This window comes from Chinchilla lanigera, unplaced genomic scaffold, assembly GCF_000276665.1.
Source record: "Chinchilla lanigera isolate Chin_1 unplaced genomic scaffold, ChiLan1.0 scaffold00046, whole genome shotgun sequence".
In the NCBI taxonomy this organism is placed as follows: Eukaryota; Metazoa; Chordata; class Mammalia; order Rodentia; family Chinchillidae; genus Chinchilla; species Chinchilla lanigera.
Genome location: NW_004955447.1, coordinates 13890976 through 13918149, shown reverse-complemented (window position 1 = coordinate 13918149; position 27174 = coordinate 13890976). Strand labels below are relative to the sequence as shown.

At 41.7% G+C, this 27174-nt stretch overlaps 1 long non-coding RNA gene across 2 annotated transcripts in view; it reads left to right on the top strand.

Moving 5' to 3' along the window:
• The first annotated feature begins 992 nt into the window (after nt 1–992).
• The window catches only part of LOC106149487, a 39723-nt gene continuing 13541 nt past the window's right edge, over nt 993–27174 (top strand). The window contains exons 1-3 of one of the 2 annotated variants that reach the window (XR_001235708.1): nt 993–1087; nt 4733–4872; nt 23133–23254. This is a non-coding gene — a long non-coding RNA (uncharacterized LOC106149487). Of the gene's footprint in view, nt 1088–4732; nt 4873–23132; nt 23255–27174 lie in introns of those variants that run through there. The other variant, XR_001235709.1, reaches the window with a different exon arrangement.

Here is a 27174-nt window from a genome sequence, read left to right as displayed (position 1 = left end):
TGCATGTGTGTGGGCAGGGTTATCAGCAAGAGAGAAAGAGGCAGCTGGACAAAGCTCTAGTGTCTCCTTATGAAAGGACACGAATCCTATCAGATCAGGGCCCCACTCTTGTCCTTCATTTAACCTTAACTACCTTCTCAAAGTCCAGCCTACAAAGACAGTGACAGGGAGTCAGGGCTTTAACACATGACTTTAAGGAGGAAAACACACGCTTTAGCCCACAGCAAACTATACATTAAGTACAACTGTAATATAATATTGACTTTCTCAGGTGTGGTAGTGATATTGTAGTTCTGCAGGAACTTGTTTTTGTTCTTTGGTGAACTTACCACAGTTTGGAAGTGTGATATCATGGTGTCTACCTGCAACTTATTTTCAATTTAGCAGAAAGGTATATTTGTATATATATTAACATATACATATATATGTACGTGCAGATGTGGCAACATTTTAATAATTGAAATGACCTAAAATGAATTTAAATAAAGGATAAGAATGTGCATCTTACCATAAGTTCAATTTTATGTTTGAAAATTTTCAAAATAAAAAGTTGGGGAAATAAATGAAAAAATAACGATGAACTCTTATCACTTAAAACATCTCAGAGCTGATGGCATTTGATAAATCTAACTAAAACAATTTTGTAAAATGTACTGTTGGCTTGCATTTGCTCCATTTGGACCCCAAGGTGTTGACCAAGACAGTCATATAAGATCTGCCAATTCAGATATTTCACTTGGAATGAGTTGTGCATTCTTGAACAAATAGCTGCTACATGTTCTATAATCATGAAAAATTGGACAATAGCAATACCCACTTCATATATTTGCCGTGAAAATTAGATGAGAATGTACACATCAATGTTCTGAGGTGTGTGGAGCTTAGTGACCAATAAGTATTAGTCAGCAGCATCACCATGGTCACTGTTGTGCTGGTCCTCTTTGTTTGAAAGGCAATAAACAATCCTTACAAGTTTAAGTGGAGAGATGAGATTGATTACAAGAGAGCCGAGGAAATTCAAAGCTAGGAACTGTAAGCAGGAGTCAGGGGAGAGCAAAGTCAGAACTGGACCCTGGCAGGACCTAAGGTAACCGGTCTGTGACCCCTCTCTCTCTGACACTTTCAGCTTCCCTCTCTGAGTTTGTTTTATTAATTCCTGTCCATAGATTAATTTTTTTCTGTTGTCTCATGCAGAGGTTGGGAGCAACATCTTTCTGACCCTGGGTCTGCGTGTCCCTCTGCTCACAAGACCAACAAGGTTTGGTTGGCGTTTGCAGTCACTTAGGGACCCATTCAGCACCCATTTCTCAAGTCCTGAGGGAAAACCTTGTCTAGTTTGGGCCGGGTGTCCGGATTGGTCAGTGGCTAGGGTGGGTGTCACCATGGTGTCTCTGCACCCCAGGAACCCTGGAGGAGGAGGAGGAGGCTGGGTGGGAGGAGGATCAGCCTGGAGGAGGAGGAGGAGGCAGAGGAAGAGGAGCAGGAGGAGGAGGAGGATACTCTGTCCCTGGGAGGGTGACAGTATACTTGCACACGCCTCCAGCCTCTGCTGTATGTCTTACTAGGGAGTGCTTCCTGCAGTCTGCTCTGTAGGATGCTTCTCCTTCCATGTCATTCCCTGTTCTCAGCACCACCAAACCCCTCAGGAGCCCAGCACTTGGTTTCTAGGAGGCCCCTGGAAGCGGGCTCATTCAGAGCAATAGGTGGCACATGGCAAAGCCTTAGTTATTAGAAGGAAGGAGGGCCAGGGACAAGGCTGGAAATGGAGATTTGGAAAGAGAAATGAGAGGACCTGTTAAGTTTAAAATCTGTGCTTTCTGGGAAACTTTGTGTTTTAACTATAATCACAGCTAAGCCTGTTTCTTTGCAATAAACTTTACTTGGATTCATGGACTCAGTGTTCATTAACATTCATGTGAAACTGCTGATTTTCCCCTTCTATTTTCACTAGCTCTGAGCTGCTTTTTGCAACTGTTTTCTTTCTCCTTAAAGAATTCTCTCATTAGAGCAGTTTCTGAGCTCAGTCTTCTGGGCGCCGTCACAGATAGAAAACCTTGCTCTCTCTGTTTGGACATTTTTCTAGCAGCCCCCCTTCCCTGGTTTCTCACTCTATAGGGCTGACTCAGGCAGGGGCTTCAAAGGACTCAGAGGCGAAGTGAACGGTAGACTCACAGAAATTTCCTAAAGATATTTTAAAACTAGGAAAAAGCGTTGGTAATATTTTTAAAAAGGTGAATAGTAATCCTTGAAAATGAATATTAGGAGTATCAGCCAGCCAAAGTCAAGAAATGCTCCCTGATGATAGATAAAAGCTCTTGAAGTAGTAATAATTAGGGTGCATTCATTCTTTTGGGGTGAAATTTTTAGGTCTTTTTATGATTTCAAAAGCGTAGGGATGGAATCTGTTAAACCAAATCCCTATTTGATGAAGGCAAGTGTACATCACATTTTCTTTATAACATGAATGTAAAAACTGTAAGTTATTTTGAGAAAGATATATGGTACATATGATTTAAGGCAGGCATTTTCTGAATTTCTGTGAACTCCCCAAATATCTCAGAAACAGTCACTATACATTTCAGGTGGTTTCACACACTGAGAAAATCACCCACCTGTAATCACACTTTTAATGAAAAACAGAGACTCCCTCAGACACCTTCAGAAAAAAGGAACTTACTGTGAAATACAAGAGTGTGTAGGGAAAGGAGCAGCAAACAAGAACAACAGAACTCTGGGAATGGATTCTGGGTAGTCTTTTTTATTGACCTCAAAAACTTATGTAGTGATTTTTTTTCATCCCCTCTCCAATTTACTGCCCTGCCATTCCAAACTAGTCAGTTATAGGCAACATGCCTGGCACGCACGGCCCAACATACATGCTCCTTGACTTATGATCGGATACATCCTGGTAAACCCAGGGTACACTGAAAACACTGGAAATTGAACCTGCATTTTAAAAGTAATTAATGTTATGAGTTATTAATTTTATTGAATGATTTTTGGGTAATAATTGCAGTACATCTATATAATGGGTAAAGAGCTAATCAGATAGTTAACATTTCTATCTCTTTAAACATTTTAAAATCAGTTTGATCAACATAATATTTATACATGCTTATGAAACACAGTATGACATCTCATGTATACTATGTATATTGGTTACATAGGGGTTATTAGTGTTTTTACCTCCTTATCAAAAACTTTGTTTTTGTTATTTTTTTTTAATTTTAAAAAGAATGGTAAAAAAAGATTGAGAAGCTCAATATTTCCTCCCTTCTAGTCATACAAAATATATAACAGGTTGTTGTGAACTGTAGTCACCCACTGCACTCCAGAATACAGTACTTCATCATTGGTCAGCAGTGCCATGAAAATCAAAACCACAGTGGCACAATGAAATATTATCATGCTCCAGTTAGAATGACTATTAAGAAAAAGACAAAACGCAAATGCCGATGAGGAATTAAAGAAAAGGGAACTCTTGTACATGATTAGTTAGAATATAAATTAGTATAGCCATTATGAAGGATAGTATGGAATTTTCTAAAAAAAGTAAAAATGAATCTATTGTATGATTCCGATATCCCACTTCATATATGCCCAAAAGAAATGTTATCAGCATATCAAATAGATACCTGCACCCTCATATTTATTGCTGCATTATTCAGAATAGCTAAGACATGGAATTAACCTAGAAGTTCATAAATGAGGAATGGATAAGAAAAATATGAGTAAGAAAATACATTATATATATATATATATATATATATATATATATATATATATTCAGCCATGTTTTGGTTAATGGAGGAAAGTTAAAGGAGGAAAGCTTTATTTGGCTCACAGTCTGTAGAGCTTTCAGTCCATAGTTGGCTGGCTCCAAGGCAGGGTAACATGGCAAAGGGGCATCGCAGAGGAGAAACAGTCCATGGCAGGGCAGGCAGAAGTCAGTGAAGCATCAAAGCAGCAAACCTTCCTTTCCCTTTTATCCCATCCAGGCTATAAGCCTTTTGGGTGGTGCCACCCACACCCAAGGTGGACCTTCCCATTATCCACACTATGCTAAACCAATCAGCAGACTAATTTAGTCATCTCACACCCTTAATCTAAATTCATACACCCTAGATCCAGCCACCTCCAAAAAGCCCTACTTATGAGCACATGAAACTTTGGGGGTTATCCCTAGATATAAGCCACAAAAAGCCACAAAAAAATATCCTATCATTAACTGGAGGACATTATATTAAGTGAAATAAGCCAGGCAGAATGACAAACATTGCATGTTCTCTCTCACATGTAGAAACTGGAAGAGTCAATCTGAATGTAGAGTGTGATTACCAGAGCCTGGGAAGGATGGTGGAGAAGTGACGTTGAGTCAGATAATGGGAACCAAAACACAGACGGAATGAAAATTCATTTTTCACTCCCCACCACTGAACACCATAACGTAGCAGCACAGTACACCATGGAGCACTAGCTGTCCACCCTCATGAGAGTTATGGTCTCCAGTATTACAAGAGAATACTAGACTGCCTATCAATAGCTGGGGGAAAGGTCAAAGTTCAACGTTCCAAGCATGGTTTCCACTGAATGCATAACACTTTTGCAATAGCACAAAGCCAAAAACAAACAAACAAAAAATCATAAAATGAACCACCTCAAGTTGGGGACCACTTATATTGTTTTCCTGTATTTATATTCCTTGTATCCTATTTTCTATCTCCTCCATTAGTAAAGAAACCATGATAGAACAGGAGTGAAATCGTGGGTGTCCTGGATGTGGCTTGTCTCAGTGCACGGGCAAATCTCAATCTATGAGATCAAAAGTGGAAAAGGAAAGAGCCCTGGATTCTACCTTATGGAAAGAATGAGGTAAGACTAAAAGCTTGCCCTGTTAGCACGATGAGGAAACATTACAGAACTCAAAGAAATGTGATTTGCTGGCTAGGAAATGGACAGATATTTTCCGTGGATCAAAGAGAACTGTCATCTGTGTCCTGGTTAAGTTTCCGTTGTTTGTATGTTCAGTTGCACTGAACGACCAACACTCCTTCAACCCCACATGAAAGAAAAAAAACAAGGAGATAAATGTCATAAATGACAAACTAGTCATCCATTCCATTCACTGTCATAAAGCCAGGGCTTGGGGTTCATTCACAGAGTAAACACCTGACCTTGGGCTCCTGAATTAGTGCACAGGTAGTATTCTTACTGCCAAAGACTGGCATATTAACAAACCTTTTCATTGGAAAGATGAGCACCCTTTAAAAGGAGGAATAAATAGTCTCTTGCTGGAGTTTAAGGGAGAGTGTGATCTTCATACTCTGTGTCCATCTATTCACTAACTGTCCTTATCAGGTATAATATATTCCTGTTGGTAGCCTGATTTAATTGGGCTTGTGGTAACTGATTCAATTGAGCACTTTAATTAGGTAATTATTTTGTTATAAGAGCCACTTTCCAGCATGCTAGAGAGAAGGAGTTTCCCATTTTTCTCAAGCTGAAAATGGAACCTAGATTCTTTTCTTTTATAACAAAGTGGAGTAAAAATGAACACCTAAAGAATTAGGCAGAGATTGCGCTGTGGAACCAAGAAAAATAAGCTTGACTTATGCAGTGATAGAGGTCAAGTGTGTTTTTGAGCAATGAAGATAGTATTGGTTTTTTCCCCAGACTGTGGGACCACTAGGTGTGTCCATGCTGTTCAGCCGAGCGATTACTTGTCTGCCTCAGTTCCCTCCATAAGTGTGCATTTTTTCTCAGACCCTATGTGTGTTAGCTAGCTTTTCCATTGCTGGGACACAATACTCAACACCCACAACTTAAAGAAAGCGAGGTTTAATTTAGCTCATGTTTTAAGGGGGTTCAGTCCATGGCTGACTGGCTCCAAGGCAGAAACATCATGGCAGAAGGACGTGACAGAGCAAAGCTGCTTAGTTCATGGCAGCTGGCAGGCAGAGTAGGGGAATAGTGCTGGAGAGAAAGGGGTGAGGGACCAAACACAGACCCAAGGCCATGCCCCCATGGGCCACCCAGACACACACACGTGTGCTCCTACCGGTCCCCAGCATGGATCCCAGAGCCATACTATGCAAGAAAACAACTTCTGGGAAGAGAAAGCAAGACAATAAAGAAATACTTTTGTCCCTTCATTCTGAGCAAATGTCCTTGGACCTAGGAATTTTTTCCCTAAGCAAATTTAATTAATTATCACCTGTTTTGAAAATTTATTATGAAAGTTAGTCATTTATTAACTTCAGTAAAAGGCTTTATCTGGAAAGAAGGCTCGGGCTTTGAAAATCCTTTCTGAGATGGCCCAGTTAGGATAAAAGCTTTCCTCTAATTCTCACATACTTGTGACATTCAACTTTACTATCTTTTGTTGGTTGGCAAGAGTGATTATAAATAATTTAAGGATACCTCAGATCAAACAAACAAATAATTAGAGTTGACATTAGGAAAGCCAACAAGACCCTAATTAATTTATTTGCTAATAGCTCTTCTCCACTGACAGACATTAGCCCAAATTGAGTTTTAAACTGTGACAAGGGCCACAAGATAAACATTTTCTTTCCCTAAACTCCTGATTCCCCGCCAGCCTCCCAGTCTTGCCATTCACCAGTCCTTGGGGGTTCAGGGTCTCTAACGGTTGAGGCTAATTCTGAATAGCTCCTATGTGAAACATAAGCTTCATCTAGAAGCTCTTTGCGGAATGGTCAATGTGATGACTGTGTTTTGTTTTAGAATTTTTCAGTTTTACCTTTTCTGCAAGGAAGGAAACATGGCTTAATTAAATCCTCATGGAAGCCAGGGCACGTGGTGAGTGAAACCTTCCCCAGTGGATGGTCAATAATGACAGTTCTGTTCTAGAAACCCAGGGGCCAGAGAAACCTGTAATCCAGTCCTCACTGTGTGACAAACTGCGCCAAGCCTAATGGCGCAAAACAACCAGCATTTTGTTATCTGTAACAACTTTGCGGGTTGGCTGAGCCCAGCCAGGTTTTTTTTTTTTTTTTCTGTTCCATTTGATGTCATCAGGGCTGTGACATCTGGAGCCTGGCAGGGCTGCAAACTCCAAACTGGAGCACATACAGGGGGCAGCAGCAGCTGGCCATCTGAGGGAGCTCCTGGGGGAATGACGGTGTCAGGTTTCCAGTTTGAGCCTTTTTTTCAGCGTTGAGGACTGAACCCAGGCCCTTTGCCCTGAGCTACAGCCTCAGCCCTTTTTAATTTTTTATCTTTTGTCTCACCAAGTCCCTGAGTTACCCAGGCTGGGCTTGAACTTGTGATCCTAATGCCTCAGCCTTCTAGACAGCTGGGACTGTAGGCATGTGCTACCATGCCTGGGCTATGGGGTTCTTACAGCACACTGGCTGGGTACAGGAGCAAGTGTTCTGCAGAGTGAGATGAGGAGGAACCCCATGTCTATCACACTCCTAGCAGTCACAGCACTTCCCTGGGCAGCCCTGAGTCAGTGTGGCTACACCAGGAAGCATGCGGAGGACCACCTTTGGCGACTGGGTACCACAAACATTTAAAGCGCTCGGGAAAGCTCTCCCTGTTGTTCTCTGTGACCTTCTTTCGTGGTACTGAAAGTGACCAGTTGGGCTCAGGGCTAAGTATTCTGGGCTGTCTCTTTAGGAACAGATTAGAGGTGAAAGCTGTTCTGAGAAGAAGCAATGTTACTACTCTTGAGTTTTGCTTTGTGTTAATCAGAGCCAACAGGTGGCCAGCTTCCCTCTCTCCAGGGAGCTTTTCTAGACATTTCCTCCCAGTTTATGATGGCTAGAGGAAGTCTCTGGCCAAGGGTGTGGGTTGGAATTCCAGCTCTTTCCATTACCTGCTGTGTGAATCTGGGCGAGAGAGTGGTCCTTTCACACCTTCATTTCCCCTTCTGCACGATGGAGCATCCATCTGAGCACACAGACTGTGACCAAGTTTTAGCCCAGTGTGTGGCATGGAAAGAGAGCTCAGAAGCCGGAGGTTACTGCTGCCCTGTCCTAGCAAGTGTGGGTGGAACCTAAGCATCCAGGAGCTGAGCTCAGAGTCTAGGATGCTGGCAGGTCACAGTCAGACAGGAGGGCATCTCCTAAGCCAATCCTCCGTCACTCAGGTGCAGATGTCACTGTGACACGTAGCCTCCCCTTTGTTCCTCTGGTGCTTGGGCCCTGTTTCGTGTCCATGCCATGAAGTTTGCTTCAGGTGCCAAAAGGGGCCGAAGTCGGAGAAGCCTGGGCAGCAGTGGGTGGAACCAGGCCAGGGACACAAGTAGCCAGATTCTGTCTCTGTGAGGACGTTAGGACATCAGAACCTCTTGGATGTGTGACCTGTGGGCTCTGAATTCTTTTAAATTATTTCACAGCTCCTGTATAGAAAATATGGGATAGTGGCTATTGTACACTGATCAGGAGTGCAGAGTGGCGATACTCGTGAACTGCGACACCCAGGGAGGCTAACTTGGGTGTTCCACGGCCTCTTGTCTCTAACATTCGTTGGGCGCAGGCTGCACTGTGTCTCAGTGCCCTGGGTTTCTTGTCTCCTCCAGCCTCATTGTTTCCACGTGCAGGGCCTTAGACAAACTCACTGGCCTCCTGTCCCACACATTATTCCTTTTTTATTTCTAATCCATACACGTCTGTAGTACACACGATTGTGTTCCTCGTGGGGAACTGGTATGTGCACATAACACATCTTAATTCTTTTTAACCCCCTTTCCCTGCCCCTTCTCCATCTCTTGGTCCCCTTCCCATTTGCAAAAGATCTACCACCCCATTTCCTATTACCTAGCTTTTATTTTGCTCATTATTTATATTTTGTGTTTCTTGTACAAGAGAAACCATGCTTTATTTAAGCTTGTGTGTCTGACTCATTTCACTTAACATTATGGTCCCAAGGTACTTCCATTTTCCCAAAGATGACTCAAATTTATCCTTCTTAATGGCAGAGTAGGACTTCATTGTGTATAAATACTATATTTTATTGATCTGTTCATTTGTGGGTAGGCATACAGACCACTTCCAAGATTTAGCTATTATAGATTGTGCTGCTATAAACATGGGTGTGCATGTATCACTGAAATATGATGTCTCTAACTCTTTAGGGAAGATATCCAGAAGAGAAATAGCGGGGTCAAATGGAATATCTAGTTTTAGGTTTTTACTGAATTCCCTAATGGGTGTACTAGTTTAGATTCCCACCAGCAATGTAAGGGTTCTACTCTCCCTGTAGTCTCACTAGCATTTGTTGTTATTTGATTTACTGATGGCCATTCTTTATGGAGCAAGATGGAACCTCAGTGTTGTTTTAATTTGTATTTCTCTAGTGGGCTGAGATATTGCATATTTTTTCTTATATTTATTGGCCACTTGTACTTTTTCTGAGAAGTGTCTATTCATTTAAATTGCCCATTTTTTGATTGTGTCTTATTTTGGACATCTTCATTTTTTGGAGTTCGTATTCTAGATATTAGTCCTCTGTCTGAGGAATAACTACTAAAATTTCTTTCCCATTCTGTAGGTTGTCTTTTCACTGTGTTGGTTGTTTTCTTTGCTATGGAGAAACCTATTAATTTTATGTACTCCTATTTGTTGATTCTTGGTGTTATTTTATGTACTCCTATTTGTTGATTCGTGGTGTTATTTCTGGTATAAGAATTCTGTGCAATTGTGGGTCTGTTCGGAAAGTTCTTGCCTACACCTATTTCTTCAAGTGTTTTAGCTATTTTATCTTCTGACAGATTAAGTGTTTCTGTTTTAACATTTAGATCCTTGATTCATTTTTCTTTTGGTTTAGTGCATGTTAGGAGATACGGGTCTAGATTCAATCTTCTGCATGTAGATAACCAGTTTTCTCAGCACTGTTTGCTAAAGAGGCGGTCTTTCTCTTCAATGTACATTTTTGGCCCCTTTGTCAAGGCTCAGATAGCCGAATGTACCTGGGTTGCTTATGTGTTCTCTGTTCTGTTCCATTTATCCGTATGTCTGTTTTTGTGCCAATGTCATGCTGGTTTCTTTTAATCACTGTAGCTTTGTAATACAACTTGAAATCTGGGACTATGATGCCTCCCACTTTGCTCTTGTTGCCCAGGATTGCTCTTGCTGTTCTGGGTCTCTCCTGGGTCCATATGAATTTTAGGATTCTTTTCTCTAGTTCTGCAAGGAATGCTGTTGGAATTTTGATTTGGATTGCATTCAATCTGTATATCAGTTTTGAGAGTATGGCTGTTTTTGCTATATTGGTTCTGCCTATCCAGGAACAGAGGGTATCTTTCCCTTATTGATGTTCTCTTTGATCTCCTTTTCAGAGTTCTGTTGTTTTCATTGTAAAGGAGCAAACTCAACTTCCTTGGGTGGGTTAATTCCTAAGTATTTTATTTTTCTAATGTTTTCTTCATTTCCTTCTCAGTGAGTTCATTGATGGTGTACAGAAATGCTATTGATTTTTGTGTGTTGATTTTGTATGCTTCCAAGTTGCTGAATTTGGCTCTTAATTCTAGGAGTCTTTTGGTAGAATTTTTGGGCTTTTATATGTAAAGAGTCATGTCATCTGCAAATAAGAATAATTTGACTTCTTCCTTTCTTGTACATATCTCCCTCCTTGCCCTCTCTCTTCCTCTCTCACTTCCTCTTTCTTTCTTTCTTTCTTTCTTTCTTTCTTTCTTTCTTTCTTTCTTTCTTTCTTTCCTTCTTTCTTTCACTTTGGTAAGGTTGGCTAAGGGTTGTCTATTTTGTTTATTCTTTTAAAGAACCAGCTATTAGATTCATTGATTCTTTTAAATTTTTAGTCTCAATTTCGTTAATTTCTTCTCTGATCTGCATAATTTCCTCCCTTGTACTAGCTTTGGATTTGGATTATTCTTGTTTTTTCAGGACCTTAAGGTGCATCATTAAGTTATTTATTTGGCTCTCTCTGTTTTTCTGATGTAGGCATTCACAGCTATAAACTTTCTCTTAGGACTGCTTTCATTGTGTCTCATAAATTCTGGTATATTGTACTGGCAATATCATTTGATTCTATTTTTTCTGTTTTCAAGACAGGATCACACTGTGTACTTCAGGCTGCCCTAAAACTCACTATGTAGCCCCAACTGGCCTTGAATTTGCAGCAATCCTCCCTCCTCAGCATCCAGAGTGCTAGGGTTATAGATAGGTGCCATCATGCCCGGCTATCATTTGATTCTAAGAACTAATTTCTTCCTTGATTTCTTCTGTGACTTATTGATTATTCAAGAATGTATTATTTAATTTCCATGTATTTGCATAATTTTTTTGGTATTGGTTTCTAGTTTCACTGTGGTATGATCTAGTGATATACAAGGGATAATTTGAATTCTTCCGCATTTACTTAAACATGCTTTTTGGCCAGTATGTGGCTAGAAATTTCCATGTGCTGCTGAGGAGAATGTGTATTCTTTTATTGTTTGGTGAACACTCTGTAGATATCTACTGAGTCCATTTGCTCAAAGCTTTGGTCAACACTGATATTTCTTTGTTAATATATTTGTCTAGTTGATCCATCTGTGACAGTGGAGTATGGAGGTGCTCCCCTATACGGTGGTACCTTGGTCTATGAACTTAATTCTTGCTATGATTCTGGTCACAAACTATTGGCTGGGAACAGAGTCACATTTCCCCATAAGGTCAGCATTGAACTATACCACTGAATTTGATTTTGTTCTTGTCCAATTCGGTTTGCAATGAGAGTCATGCGGAGAATTAAGTTTGTGAACTGAGGAGTCACTGTAAGTGTGTTGATGTTTACCCAACTGGTCCATGATTCTCAAAGGCAGAAACACCCTTAGCTCTTGGATATGTTCCCTCACTACCTGCATTATTTTAGGTAAAATGAGAAGAACCTTTGTTGCAGGTGTATATGTCCCACAGATCCCAACCTTCATATAGCTGGGCTTTCCCAAGGTCTTATGTGCACATAAGGGACAGGAAAGGTTCACAAATAATCTGGGTGACAGATGGAGAGAAACCCCTTTTAACAGGTGCCTGGTCCATAGTTATCAGTGCATCACCTTTACTTATCCATTGGTGCTGAACTAGGAGAAAGAGCAATGAATGCTATTTACTGGTTCCCTAGAACCACAATGGTGACATTGGTCACTCCCCAGCTGAGGTTGTCTGAGTGATCAAGATCCATGTGACTCAGGTGAAGTCATGTGCATGTTTCTTAAAAGAAAGACCTATTTCTTCAATGTCTGCATGTGAATATTAAAAGATTCCTTTTTTTCTGAAAAGCAAACACAGGACTCTTAAAAGCCTTGCTTCTTGCACAGTCACAGTATTTCAGAAGCTGAGACAGGTGTGTTTCTCATTACTCAGGCAACAAATATTTATTTAGCACCTTCTATGTGCCAAGCACCACCTTAGTTGTGGGAGCTGTCTCTGGGAAGCAAAAACAGATGGTGCCCCTACTCTTCCTGTTGGTCTTATATCCTACTAGTGGAGGCAGGAATGAGCCTAAAAATAAATCACACCAATTCTTGCTTATAATAACAAGCTGACACCAGAGTGATGAAGCAAGAGCATGTGATTCTGGGAGCCTAACGGAGGCCCTGGCCTAAACTGTATGTGGGATTTAGAGCTGGAAAAGTTATGGCTCAGAAATTGATGGCTGGGCTGAGCTGAGCTTGAGCACAAATAAGTAAGTGAATGAACTGAAGTTTGCTGGGTCTGTATACTCCCAGAGAAACAACTGATGGCCTTCATTTTATCTGATCATCTGTAGTATTCTATTCAGCCTTTCTGAATGTTCAGATACGGCCATAAGTTCAGCTGTACTTTCCAGCTACCTAGGCCAGATCTCCTCAATCTAAAGTAAGAACATATGCTGTGTCAGCTTTTTTTCCTTGAGTTGTTAATTCATTTTAAATTTATTAACTCATTCACTCTTCCAATCCACCCATCCATCCCTCTACTCACCCATGCATGCATGCATCCATCCACCCATCTGAACACACATTCTGCAAGTGCCTTTGTGTTCCCACTACCAATCTGGGAAAAGGAGTAGAGGAATATAAGAATGAAGTCATGGTTAATGCATATTTACTGTGTCTTTCACTAGGCTCCTAAACTCTGCTGCTTCTCTTCCTGCCCTTTCAAGTATTATGTTTATTTTCATTTCTGTCTCCTTAGCAAAACTCAGCTCCTGGGTCTCATTCTGTTTTGGATTCCCAGTGCTTAATATGTTGACTGGCATGTAGGTAATATTTAAGAAATACTTGTTAAATGAGTCAGTTCCACATATTACCATTACTGAAGGGCATAACACCAGATGCCAGGTGAAGGTAGCTGTTGTGTTGGGGTAACTGGTTTGATACTATGATATAAACTGATGGTGCATTGCCTGAAAGGGCGCAGATGGCCTCTGGTGAGACCCTGAGAGGCATGGTCAGGGGCCGTCGGGACTGATCCTGCTGCTGTTTTCCTAAGTGGATCCCTCAGCCAAACACAGTACTTCATCTTAGTGACTCTTGGAATGTTCCAGGGCGCCAAAGCAATAACCACACTGGTCAGCTCCTTGGGAAGGTTGATGGCATGAGACAGGTAAAGGATTCTGTTTCTTAGACACAAGTGCATTTTAAACCCAGGGTTGTAACCACTATAGCAACCTCCATGCTGGCATATCTCCGTTGTACACCACTTTGGGGCAGTAGATTCCAGAAGACTATAATGAAACACTCAAGGGTAAAGCAGATTTAAACTTTGCTCTTAGTTTCAGAAATAATTTCTATATATTTCACAGTTGAATTCTCTGGAAATAAAAGCTGTTTGAGAAGAATAATGAGGTACCTTGGGGAGATCTTTGAACTCTCAAAATAGACCTGTGAGATGCAGATGTAAAATGGGGCCTTGGTTTCTTCTCTCACAGGTACAATGCAAATTAAATGATTTCCATTTGTTTTTCCTGCTTTTTTAGCCACCGCTATAGCTTTATAATATCTTTGTGTTTCCTTTCTCCTTGCCTTCTATTGCTCTGAAGAGTTGAAATAGTTCTTGGCTGAGAAGTAAACTTAGGAATTACCTGACAGTCAAGTCAGGGGATAAGTAAATCACCATCCAGTCTGATCACAAAATCAAAATGTTTGTGATATGTCAGAACTTTAGCAAGTCAGCTGCTTCTTTTGAAAAATGTGTCTGTTCTCCTTCATGCTGGGGACAACCGAGCCATTCCAGGAATTTTGCTCAGATGTAAGACCAAAGTTTCAGTGTCTTCAGACTACAAATTGTGTCAAACATAACAGAACAGCTAGGCAGCATTAATGTCTTTTTATTTTTAAGAATCTTATTTCATAGTTTAATTCTCTATAGAATAGAGCCAATCTTGACGTCTTTGGCAACTCAAGTAGATAATGTAAAATTTGTCCTGAAATTTCAGGGAGTAAAAGTTTGTTTTCCAGGCCCTGAACCATTTATAATTTTCTGTTAATGTCACTAGACTTTGTCCTTATAGGTAGTCCTCAGAATAATGCTGTGTGTATATATACACATACTGTATATACATTTATTTGTATGCATATACTGTATAAACTCTTTCTACTCTGAGCTGTTCATCTGACCCTGGTTTCTTACTGATGTTCCCTCTTGACTTCAACTAATCTTGGCCGCAGAAGATAAACTGGCAATCCTTAAAACATATCTGTCGAACTTAAAGTCTTTCAAAAGTCAAAAGCAAAGATCCATGAAGAGATTTTAAAGAAGTATTTGAACATTAGGGCTGAGTGAGCATCTCCAAACCTGCTGAATCACTGCAAATCCCGGGCCTGTTTTTCCCTGAAGAGCTCAAACAGGGCTACCAATTTCCCTGCAAACTTCCAAAGAAGAGGGCTGTGTTGGCCTCTTAAATGTACAAATCCATTTCTGAGAATGGTGAGTTACTAGAACCTTAAAGAAATGCAGTTTCTCACAGGAAGTTTCCAAAATGGCTAAGGAGCATTCCTACACGTTTCCATATTGTACAGCTGCTAATCTGAGTTATGGTATCAATACTCTGACAAATCTGAAAATGAAGTAATAAATATGTGCTCTTTCTCTCCCCTATCCCTTCACACACACACCATTACCTGCACACAGGGTGGTGCACATGAATGCAGCGTCTACAGAGTGCTTTCCAAAACTTGGGTAGCAGTTACTGTGGGTGGGAGTTTTAAACAAAAATATTCCCATGGCTGCATGGAAAGGGCTACAAGATATTTTATTCAGAGATTTGTTGCCCTCTCGCAGCTTGCTTCTGTTTCAAACTTACAAATACCTTCAAACACAATATCAATATTATTGGGTTGTCCAATTAATTAATAACCACTTATGTTTTGTGCTAGTATATATCATTAAGTAGGGTTGGTTAATCCTCTAAAGACTGCTCTGTCTTGATGGCTTTATTTTAGCTCTAAAGACAAGGTGAAGGTCAACTAGATTTTGATGGGTGCAGCTGGGAGAGGAGCAGTCTTGTAACACCTTCCCTTTATAGCCTCCATCATCATTTTTCATCCGCAATGAATCAGATCACCCTGGAGCTCATTAGCCAGCCTTCCCAATGGCTTGGTCCGCTTCAGATGGACTGCTAGTTGCAGATCATGCGCGCTCAAATATCTCATCAATTCCACATAATTCCCCTAATTGAGAAACTTGTACTTTCATTGCATCTTCAAAAAGCAATTTCCTAATGACTTATTAAAATAATGCCATTTGCCAGCCTTTTAAAAAGCCTCGCTTCTGCATGGTGTCATGCTATAATTAGGAATACGGCATCAGTGATCAAGCTGAATGCCAATCTGAAGCACTTGCACAGCCTGAACAGACTTCTGTCACTAGTGGGGTATGGCACGTTCATTGTTCCTTGTTACCTGAACTTGGTAGCGATATCTAGATCTTGGGATTACCTTGAAATGTTGATGTCAGACTCCTGAAACCATGGCAACAGTTGGTTTAGAATCCCAGAGCTTTAAAAACCAAGATTTTGTTGTTGAATTTCTTTGCTTTTTTTTTTTTTTTCTTTCTTAACCCCTTGGTTCACAAACGCATGGGAAAACGGCACACAAGCCAGACTTGAATAAATTTTGTGTGCACTCACATTTCTGTAGCAAAGGGCAGGACACAGATGCAATTCTCTCCCCACAAGAGAAGGCAAGACTAATGTGTGCTTCCATAGCTGGTGGTCTAAAGGTTATAAACTCATTTGGGAGCAAGAAACTGTACCACATTGGAAAAATTCACTCGGTTTCCCAGGCTTGGAAATTACCCCTCTTGTATCCACTTGGACAAACAAAGAATTCAAATTCTACAGACAAAACAGTTTTTATATTGCCCGCTTCCTTCTCACCCCCATTCCCACTCCCCCAATCCAGGCCTGAGTCCGTAAGTCAGCTCCCTGCCTTTGCTCTATCACTTTTCCAACCCTCACACGCCCTCTGAGCGATGTCAGAGTGCTCTTGCCCTTTGACAACCAAGAGTCAGGATGCAGCCCCAACTTTACCATGAATTCAAGGCTTTCTGCTCAACAAACTGGTTGAGCCTGCCCTTTGAGGTCCATCTCTTCTGACTTCTCCCACTCACCCACGCAGTAGACCACCAGACCACGCATGTTTCCTGAGCAGAGCCTGCCATTTCTCTCCTTTCTTCTCTGCTGTCCTAGAAGTCAACCCTCCTCTTCCGGCCTGATGTCCATGGAAGCGTGCTTTAAGCATCAGTGAAATGTCTTCTCCTTCTAATGTTTTCTGATGCCCTACTCCTTCCTGTACTGGCCAGCAAAACCCTAGCCACGTTAGAATCAGAACCATGTTGTATTTCATTGTAGTTAATTATACATTCCCATTCTTACTGCTGAATTACAAAGTTTTAAGAAATTTTTTAACAGAAAAAAGTAAGAAATAACAATAAAACAGAGTTTGAAAACAGGCTAGTCGGACAGTAACAATAATCAACACATGGTGTGCTGTTATAGTCACAGTAGTTTTCCAGAGTACAAGATATAGGCATGAAACATTGTCCAGAGAATTACTAGCACAAAACTTTTCCCTCAGTGAACCAAGAGAAACCAGCTGTATCTTAATTTTCTTGTGTATATATATTTTTTCCTTTTTCCTTCCTTTCCCTTTCCCCCCAATCACAGTTTTTCTTTCCTTTTGAACAATTTCTTCCCTATTAACAGTGGAGAAGGGTTGCTTTTTCCCCACAGCCCTGTCAGTATTTGTTGTTGGTTGCTTTCTTCCTGATAGCCATTCTTTCTGGAGTGCGATGGATGAATTCTGAACTTTTTGGAGGCCAGAATTTGCCAGTACTATTTCTACCATTTAGCATAATGCAAGGCCTGTGACAAGCTTCCAGTGTGAGTTTTTGTTGAGATGAACTGAATTGTCACTGACACTGACTCTATGTCCACTCTTTACTGAAATAGCTCAAGAGAGAATAGTAAAGAATTAAGAAATGTTTTGGTTTTTTCTGTCTTTCTAGCCCTTCTTGTCAGTTCAACATGGCTCTGGTAGCATTGACCAGCATGTAGAGTCCTCGATGGCTGGCCCTCCTGCAGGACAATGCCCACACTTTTGGCACAGTCCAGAAAGGAGAGGGTAGGGAAGCATAAGAAAGCAAGTTAGGTTGGCATTTTGATGTCAGAACGACCTCGGGGACCCTGATGAATCATCCTTCCCACTGTCTCTTTTCTCTTTCTCCCTTGTGTCCTTGACAAACTTAGCATTTAATTTATTCACAGACTGTTACACTCAACCATGCCCGCAGATCCAGTGGAGATTCATTTCCCTTCTCCTTTTTGGAGAAGTCTTTTTTTTTCCTTCCTGGAATTTTCTAACCTTATGGCAAATAGGTGAGTTAATATTATTCCAGAGCAGTAGGCGGTCACCGTCTGTTACCAGTTTTCTGATCTCCAATATCCTGTGAAAATAGGAGAGCCTAAACTCTAGGGCTGCATTTTTTCCCTGGAGAACCCACGTATATATACTTATTAAAGGACCTCATTCATTTCACCCTGGAATCCTCGATGCTATATTGATCTACCTCAGGGGTCGGAAACTTGTCCAGCAGCAGCAAAAACTTCACCTCAAACTCTTCTCTGTTTATAATCTTTTTAATGGTTGTTGGACGATAGGCAGCCAGGGAACAACAGGCAAAGAAAACTCTGAGTGGGGTAGAGGCAGGAGCAGTAGAGACATCTCACATAGTTTTTCATCTAGGCTTCTGTACCTCTTAAAACCATCTTTTAAAAAATTCCTAGCTTTTCCTTGCTCATGAGCTCTAATTTATTTAAATATTTCTCACTTATTTCTTGACTCTAATCACTTATTCATTTAATCATCTACTTCAACAGAATTTAATTGAACACCTAGAATATTAGTCAAGGGGAATAATGGCAGCAACAATCTCAGTAGTTTAGCACAACACAGGTTTATTTCTTGTTCCCCTAAGTTAAGTGCAAATTTTGCTGCTGAGGCGGCTTACCCCCCCATGGGCAACCCAAGAATTTGGTGTTTTTTACCATGTGACATAGCTGTATGCAAAGATAGGAGTTCCTTGCCTCCAGCGTCATGTATGGAGGAAGACTTTGAAACCTTGGGGTGTCTTATGCTGGGCCGATAGACTTGTAGGTTATGCTCACGTTTCACTGAACAGAAGCCAGTTCTGTGTTTCCTTTTTGCAGGCTGGGAGCAAATGGAGGATATAAATGTATTTTAATTTCATATTCAGGAAGAAGAGGAGAACCAATGAATAGAATGCTAGACATTTTGCTAAGTATTAGACAGTAAACAAAAGTGAAAAAGAAATAATGCTGAGGGTCAGGAGTCCAAGGGACACATCAACAGAAAATGAAATATAATGCAGTAGCAACAGTTATTCAGTGTTTACTCTCCTCCAGACACTATGCTATGCCTTTCAATTAATTTACTCTCTACAACAGCTGTGTAAGGTAGGTACGTTCATCATTTTTGTTTTGCAGGCAGGAAATAGGCACAACAGTCGAAGGGACTTGTTCAGAGCCACGTCACAGATAAATGACAGCCAGACCTAGGCAGTCTTATCTCCAAAGAGTCAGCGCTTGGGTCACAGCATCACATTGTCGTACCATGCTTGGGAGCTTTACATTGCACTGGGGATCTCAGGGAAGCCGCCTGGCTGCTGGCTTAGGGAGGGGCTTTCTGCACTAGGCGATCCCTGAACTGAGGTCTAATGGCTAAGTTGGAATTATCCAGTTTGGGGGCAGGAAGAACTCCGGTAGAAGAAACAGGAAGAGCAAAGCTAGAACAGTGACAAATATGTTGGCATTTCCCAGCATCCATAAGCAGTTGGATACCCTGGGTCAAGGCCCAGGCTGGCAGTGGGGAGAGATGCACTGCCGAGGAAGATGAGGCCAGGTCGCCAAGAGCATCTGCTGCAGCACCAAGGGGCTAAGAATTCATCCTCAGTGACAAGAGCTTTGAAAGGTTTCAGTTAGTGGCCTTAGTGAATCGAATCTGCATTTGATCTGTATCCCACTGGTGGTTGTGTGAAGGGTGGTTGGTGTGAGCGTGTGGCTGAGGGAGGAGCTGAGAGGCTCTTTAGGAGTTCAAGAAGGTCAAACTAAACAACAAAACAAAATGAAACTTGTTTTCATTTTTATCCCTTGGGGCTATAAAATAATAGCAAATATTTGAATATCATTTTCCACATGCAATACACAACACTCATTTATTACCACAGCAGCCGTGTGAAGGGGTTCTTTTATGATCCTCAGCATACAGACAAGGAGATCCGGGCACCGAGACTCAACCCTCTGCATTGCAGTTCCAGAACCTTGCAGGTAAAGGCCCGTGTAGACTGCCCACCGCATGAAGCGCTTTGTACCTTCCATTAAAGACGCAGACATCCGGATGGGTATACAGGGGAGACAGAGGAGGAGGAGGGACTGCAGCGAGGTCAGCAAGGAGTGAGCCAATTACTGGCACAGAGACCATCCAGCGTGCCAGAGGGCATCTTGGAAGCAAGGTCGAGGGGTCAGCTGTGCTTACAGATGAAAAAACCATAGAACAGAAAAGGAAGGGCTCAGCCAGGATCCTGAAAGCAGTCCTTTACAGAGAGGCTGTGCACCCAATTAGCTGCTCCTGGTGTCCCTGCTCCTCATCGTTGTCTCTGTGTTTGATCCATACCTGCGAAGTTATTGAGAGAGATCAGCATTTTCCCGGAATCAGAGGAGTTTTGGATCAATATAAAATGTAGCATCTTCCCAGCCTGCTTCACAGTGTTTATCAACAAGCACTTTAGATCAGTAGAAAACTTGGGTAGCTTTAGAATGTACATGTTCTTGGTAAGAGTGGGAGCCATTCCTCATGGCTTGCTGATGAATTATCCTCACAGATTTCATGTCTTCTAAAAAGATGCGCGGCACATCTGGTGGTGTTTGGGAGAGGCTCTGTTCTCTGAAGTCTCTCTTTGGGCCACCTTGTTTCATCTCCTATAATCCAGGGTATGCAGCCCACCCCCCCGTCCATAGTGAGGGCTGACTATGTAATTTATGGGGCTCTTGGTACTATGAAAATGTAGGGTCTCTTTTTAAAAAAAAAATTAATGAGAATTTTCTTATTAGTATATGTTTCTGATATTCTTTGTGTCTTTTTCTGAGGAAAAAAAAATAGTGCTGGACTTGAACCCAGGTCCTTGCCCATACAGTCCGAGTGAAGACGGAAACAGCTTGGTGTGAAATTCGGGAGGGTCTGGTGTGACTGCCTTGGTCACACGCCACGGAGAAGGTCCAACACTCAGCTCTGTGGTTTTCCAAAAGCAACCTCTGGAGTGTGTAGTTCTGCTGATGCCCATGTTAGTGTTTACATCTATCCAAAATCTTAGCTTCTTGGGGCACCTCGTTTGAAGTCTTCCTCAGTTTCCCTCATTACACAGGACATCACAGTCAATGGCTCTGAGAGAAGTTGGCCCTTTCCTTGGAATGCAGGCTGTCCGTCTGGGTCAGATCCTGTGTCCTCTCTGCCTTGTGGCCTCTGGGTGCACAGGCAAGGCTACTGTTAAAGGGAAAGGACCACAGCTCGGCGGTCTTTTTGTTTTAAGAAAATGACAGAAGAATGCAAAGAAAATATATTTTCTGTCTTAGTTACTTTTTTCTAGTTGCTGAGACAAAATACCAAAATGAAGGAAGGAAAGGTTTATTTAGCTCACAGTTTGTGGAGGTTTCACTTCATAATCAGCTGGCTCCAAGGCAGGGTGGCATGGCACAGGGGCAACACTTCAAGGCGGCAGAAGACAGCAAAAGCAGCAAGAGCAAAAGGAGGGGAGAGCAAGCCTTTTTTTTATCCCTTACATTGTATGCCGGCTATCTGCCCACGCCCACACAGTCCCAGTGCCCTCCTCTTGCACAGACTCAGGATGACTACAAAGTAAGGACCCTGGCTCCCTGCTGAGTCACTTAGTTACCCTTCTAGACTCCTCAAGTTGACACAATATATCAACCATAACATTTTCAATATACACAACTGTCACAGGATGTGTCCAAAAGATAGAAAATCCCTATAAATCAATATAAAAAAGATGAGTCAAATAGAAAAATGGGCAAAAGACTTGGTTAAGCATTCTGGTAATCTGAGCATCTTCACTGAAGATGACAATATGTAATATAACAACAGTTGTTAACTTCCTATCGCCCTGTTTTGAAATTCTGTATTGTTTTTATAGTTTTTGTGTTGTTTTGTTTTTACCTTGGTTGTTGTTATTTTGTTTCATTTTCTCTTTAAAATAAAGAAAAGCAGAAAAAAGTCACGAGTATCCAATAATCTTACAAAACTATGCTCTGCCCATGCGTGTTTAGAGAAAGGTAAATTAGAACTACACGGAGATATCCTTTGGTGTTTTTCAGGCCAGCAAGTTGAGGGTTGTCAACAGAATAGTCTCCCTTATCCATGGCTTCACTTTCTATTACTTCAGTTACCAGTATTTAGCCATCATCTGAAAGTATTAAATGAAAAAATGACGGCAAACTACAATTTGGAAGAGTTAAATCACACACTGTTTTCAATATCATGGTAAAGTCAGGTGCATCTCGCTGTGGACGGGAGTCATTGTTCCGTGCAGTGTATCCACACTGGGTGATTCCATCTGTGGTGTTGAGGGGTAAGCTGCTTAGTAACCACCTCAGCTGGTTATCAGATTCATGGCTGCAGTATCACAGTGCTTATGTTCAAGTAACCCCTATTTCAGTTAATAATGACCCTAATGAGCAAAAAGTAGCAACACAGGCAATTTGGATATGCCAAACAGAATCTGTAAAGTGCTCCCTTTAAGTGAAGAGGTGAAAGTTCTCTGCTTTAACAAGGAAAGAAAAAAATCATATGCTGAGGTTGCTATGTTCTATGGTAAGAATGAATCCTCTGTTCATGAAATTATGAAGAAGGGGAGAAAATCACGCTAGTTTTGCTGTAGCATCTCAAACTGCAAACGTTACATGGTGCACGGTAGGTGCTTAGTAAAGATGCAAAAGGCTTTAAATTAGTGCGTGTGTGTACAGGAGAAATACACAGTATATGCAGGTTTTGGTAATTTCTGCTTTTTCATGCCTCCGCTGGGGGTCTTGAAATGTAACCCCTGTGGATAAGGGGGCACCTGTACTACTTTGTTTTAGTGGAAACACAAATCAGTGGGAACTTGAAAATCGGCCCAACTACTTTGGGAACAGTGTCCTTAGTAAAAATGGTGTGTCTAGCCTATAAGCCAGTGTGTGTCCCTTAACCTAGACACTTGTGCTCACCAGGAGACAACTAGTAGCCTAGGGAGAGTTACCTGGATATTTGCTAGAAATGCAGTGAGCACTGCCCCAGGATCTGCAGGTGAGTCCTGTGCACAGCCCAGGTTGGAGAGCTCTGCTCTTGGGCCCTGTTTATTAGGTGTTCTTGGCAGAGCTGTGCTTAGAAGGCCAGAGAGCACAGAATACATTTTACAACATAACAGCACAGCAAGGTGAAGCACAACACAAAATTTTCATACAACAATAGCTACCAGGTGACTTGCATTACATTCTGACATCTTGCATTCAAGTTTAAACTGTTGGTTGAGACTCACTAAATCGGCCCCACTATTGGTTGGGTCTTGTCTAAAAAGCAGTGTTGTAAAGAAACTCTAACACATCTTCTCTGGCAGGCACAGGAAGGATGATGTTGAAAGCAATGTACATGTCAAGGAATACTCACAGCCTGGATTCTACACAGCAGTGACGATGAATAAACCACCGTTGTTTGCATGGACAAGGACCCATCTCAAAGACGCAAGGTTGAGTGAAACACACACACACACAGACACACACACAAATGTGAAACCAATTCAAGTTGCAGAAGAGTGCATGTAATATAATCCCTTTGTGCCAAGTCACAAAGCATGAGAAATCATACAGTATTTCTTAGAAGCACACACATACGTGAAGCCATGAAACAAGTAAGAGATTGACTACTGCGTAGTGCAGAGTGGCAGAGGGATTGGGGTTAGAAGGAGCACAGAAGGGGCATGAGATGATGCTCAGGTCCTTTAAGTGGTGATAGCTCCCTGAGTGTGCTTTCACTGCCATTCTTCACCCCTTCACGTGGAAAACATTCTGTTACACGTACTTAATATCACCACCCCCAACAGCAAAGATAAAGGAAAGGCTGGACATCAGAGCAATACGAACATAGCTTCCTGAAAACATATTTTTAAAGATAAGTTCTTATTTTTTAAAAACAAAAGTAAATTGGTCTAAAAAACAAACTCACCTCTTCACCACATGGCTTGCGGGATACGATGAAAGCGCTGAAGTTGATTTAGTAATCACACCGCAGCATAAATATCCCTTTAATCACTGTGTTGGTCAAAATATTTAATTGCAGTCCTTTATTATTCCAGTGCAATGTAAGAAAAACATGGTTCTGTTGATGACAATTATGCTCTCATATTACAATGGGGGCAGATGTCTGCTCTTAATCCGAGGAATTATCTGCATTTCAATGTCACAAAGATCCTTCACAGTAATTAATAACAGACTGTGTAAGTGGACCCTTTCACCCCCATGACAAATTTAACCAAACTGGTGATACATAACCGTCTCTAAACCCATACACCATATGCTCCGTGTAGCATTCCTTTAGGGCTGGCCACTAACTAGTCGGGATTTATTAGGGCCTTATCCTTTACTGAGTCTTTATTATTTATTCTTTACCAGCTCTGAAGAGCAGGGCTTGACTGCTACTCCCATTTTGCAGGGCAGGCAGTGAGAGGTGAGGTGATTTGCCAAAGGTGGATGAATGAGACAGTGGCAGGCCTGAAATTAAAGCCCACAGTCCCAGCTGGTAATTTAGAGTCCAGACCTCTGAGCGGGTGCTGGCTGTGCCTTCATCACCTGCTTTCATCCGAGGCTGCTGAAGCATCGCGTAAACAGAAATCCGTTTCCTCCTGGTCTCTATCACACCACTTAGCCTCCACCTTGCCTTTATGTTTCTTTTTTCTTCCTTAAATCTTCCATCTGTGGGAAGGACTAGAGTCCTTGATAGAGCTGTGAGCTCCCTGAGAGCAGGAAACAGGTTTTCCTCCTCTTGTGGTGTCCGTTCTCTTTGACAGCACAGTGGGAGGCGTGCGGGTTAGCCCTCTGTCTGAAGTCATTGTACCCTCATCCCCTACTCTGACCCTCTGTAAATTAGGTGGCCAAAACACAGGATTTCAATTTGTTTTACAAAGTGAAATTTTGCCTTTACCAAGTGATCCGTGTTTGGACTTCTTTTGAAATATGGCTTAACTTAACAAAATTCGATTTTGATATTATTTCATGTGTAAACATTTGGCAGGCATGTTCTATGAAAGACAAACCACAGGGGATCATTTCTCCACTGTGAATATGTGCTTGGGAAACTAGAACTGTGTAGGGTGGCATCAGTCTTTGTCAACTCTCATCTTGTTTCTTGTTTAAGTAATTGTGTCTGGCCTGTATGATTTCCAGATTGGTAAGGAAAATGAAGGAAAGGAAAAAGGAACGGAATTTACCAATGGATGATAGGGATAAATTATTGTGACTGTATTCATCTTCAGTTTGGATTATTCTAAAGTCATTTAAAAGGATTAGTTATGCAAGGTGATTTCTGTCTTTCCCTCTTTGTTTCCCTCTTTCCTTCTTTGAGCCTTTTCTCTAAAGTTTTCTGTTTTGTTTGGTTTGGAGACTCCTAAGCATCAGATTCATTCACCTCGGCTGGCAAATTGCACAGCCTCCCTTAGCAGGGCTGATTTGCACTGACAGACATATCACCTGACAGCCATTTGGAGTTGTCAGTCTCTGTATGTAGTGGTTATTAAAGATTTGACTACCACCCTTCCCTTGCCATTTGGGATATGAGCTGACTGCATATTTTAATTCTTTTCTATCCACATGTTCTTACTGAAACTTGCTCTTCAGTTCCACTCTGGGTTTCTGGATTAGAAGATGGACAAGGCGCAGTAGGCTGTTATTGTTTCTGACTGTCCGTTAGCTGTTGATTGTACTTCTTGCAGTAGCTCCCAGATGTTGTAGGGGGACCCTCTCTTCAGGAGAGCTGATTCGATCCCTGACCTGTGTTCCAGGCCTGATCCTGTTGATTCAGGGTTGTTGCCATGAATAAGATGCCCTGAATTATTTCCTGGGACCACTGGTTTCAAAATAGACCTTCACTTCCATTGGTCTTACAGGCAGGAAGATGGAGAGGATGGGCGGCTGCAGGCATCGTGCGAACATGTGCATTCTGTGGAAGGAGAGGCAGTAGGACCAGGGGGTGCAGAGGAAGAGAAGCCTGGGCCCTATGTTCTCAGCCAAACCCTCGCATCCAGCTTTTCTTCAAGCCAGTTCTACTCCTGGGACTTTTATTTAATTAACAGATCAGTTTTAGACCAGTGTCATGTTCACAGAAAAACTGAGCAGAAAGAACAAAGATTTCCCAAATACACCCTGACCCCGCAAATACACAAGCTAACTGGCATGAAGGGCCCTCATCAGAGTTGTACCTCTGCCGCAGTCTCTGAAACAGCACCACACATCATTATCACTCTGAGTCCACTGATTTTTTTTTTTTTTTTTCCCTACCTCCATAGTTGTTTTACCTTTTCCGGCATGCTACGTAATTGGAATCAGACAGTATGTAGCCACATTTGACTTCTTTCCCTTAGAGGTATGCATTTAAGATTCCTTCACCTCTTTTCATGGCTCTGTAGCTTGTTTCTTTTCAGCACTGGGTAATATTCCATCGTTTGAATGTATCACAGTTTCTAAATCCCATCACCCACTGCAGGACATTTGAGTTGCTTCCAAGCTTTGGCCGTTGTGAGTAGATCTGCTGTAACTATCCATGGTTAGGTTTTTGTGGGTACCTCGGTCTCCTGGAGTTGTTAGTCCTAACTCTCACTCTTTTCTTGAACCATTTTGGGTTGGGTTTCATACGACAAGTAAGTGAAAGATCCTAAGGCTAAACTGAGGCAGGATTTGAAATGGTCTAAGATCTCCTCACTGTCTCTTTCCATTTTGCTCCACATCAGGTGCCCAAGATCTCCCTTCCTTCCCTTTACTAAAGTAGGAGGGAAGTGCAGTCTATGTGTGATGACTGTCATCTTTTGACTGAATTATGTTTACAACCCTCAAAATTTGTTTATCTTTAGACAAGTTGTTCCATTTTTCCTCTCCCACCAACTAGCAGGATGGCTCAGATTTAGAAAATGGATCATATCATTTCTGGGCTTTTTAAACTGTGTGCACTTGCCCATGGCACGCTGCTGTTCCTGGGATAAAGTTCAGCCATCCAACAAGGTCCGAGACCTGGGGAGATCTGGCCTCCTTCTCTCAGTGTCCATCTCTTAATCTTTGTTCCAGCCTACCCCTGCTTTTGTCAGTTCCACGACAATTTCGGTTCCTCTGAGTCTTTGCCCATGCTGTTCTCTTTGCCTTGTGGTCTACATGCCCCAGCCCGTCTCCTCCTACTCAACCAACTCATCTTCATCCTTCGATTCTTAACTCAGATGTCACTTCCTTTAGAAGACTGTCTGGAATTCCATGAGCTGGGTTAACTCTTTTCCTCATATGTACCCCATACTGTGTTTGCTGAGCATTCACTATCACATTGAATTATTGTGATATTCCAGCTGCTCTGGAGGCAAATTTTGAAGTGAACCATTTCTTAGAGCCAAGGTTCAAATGCACAGG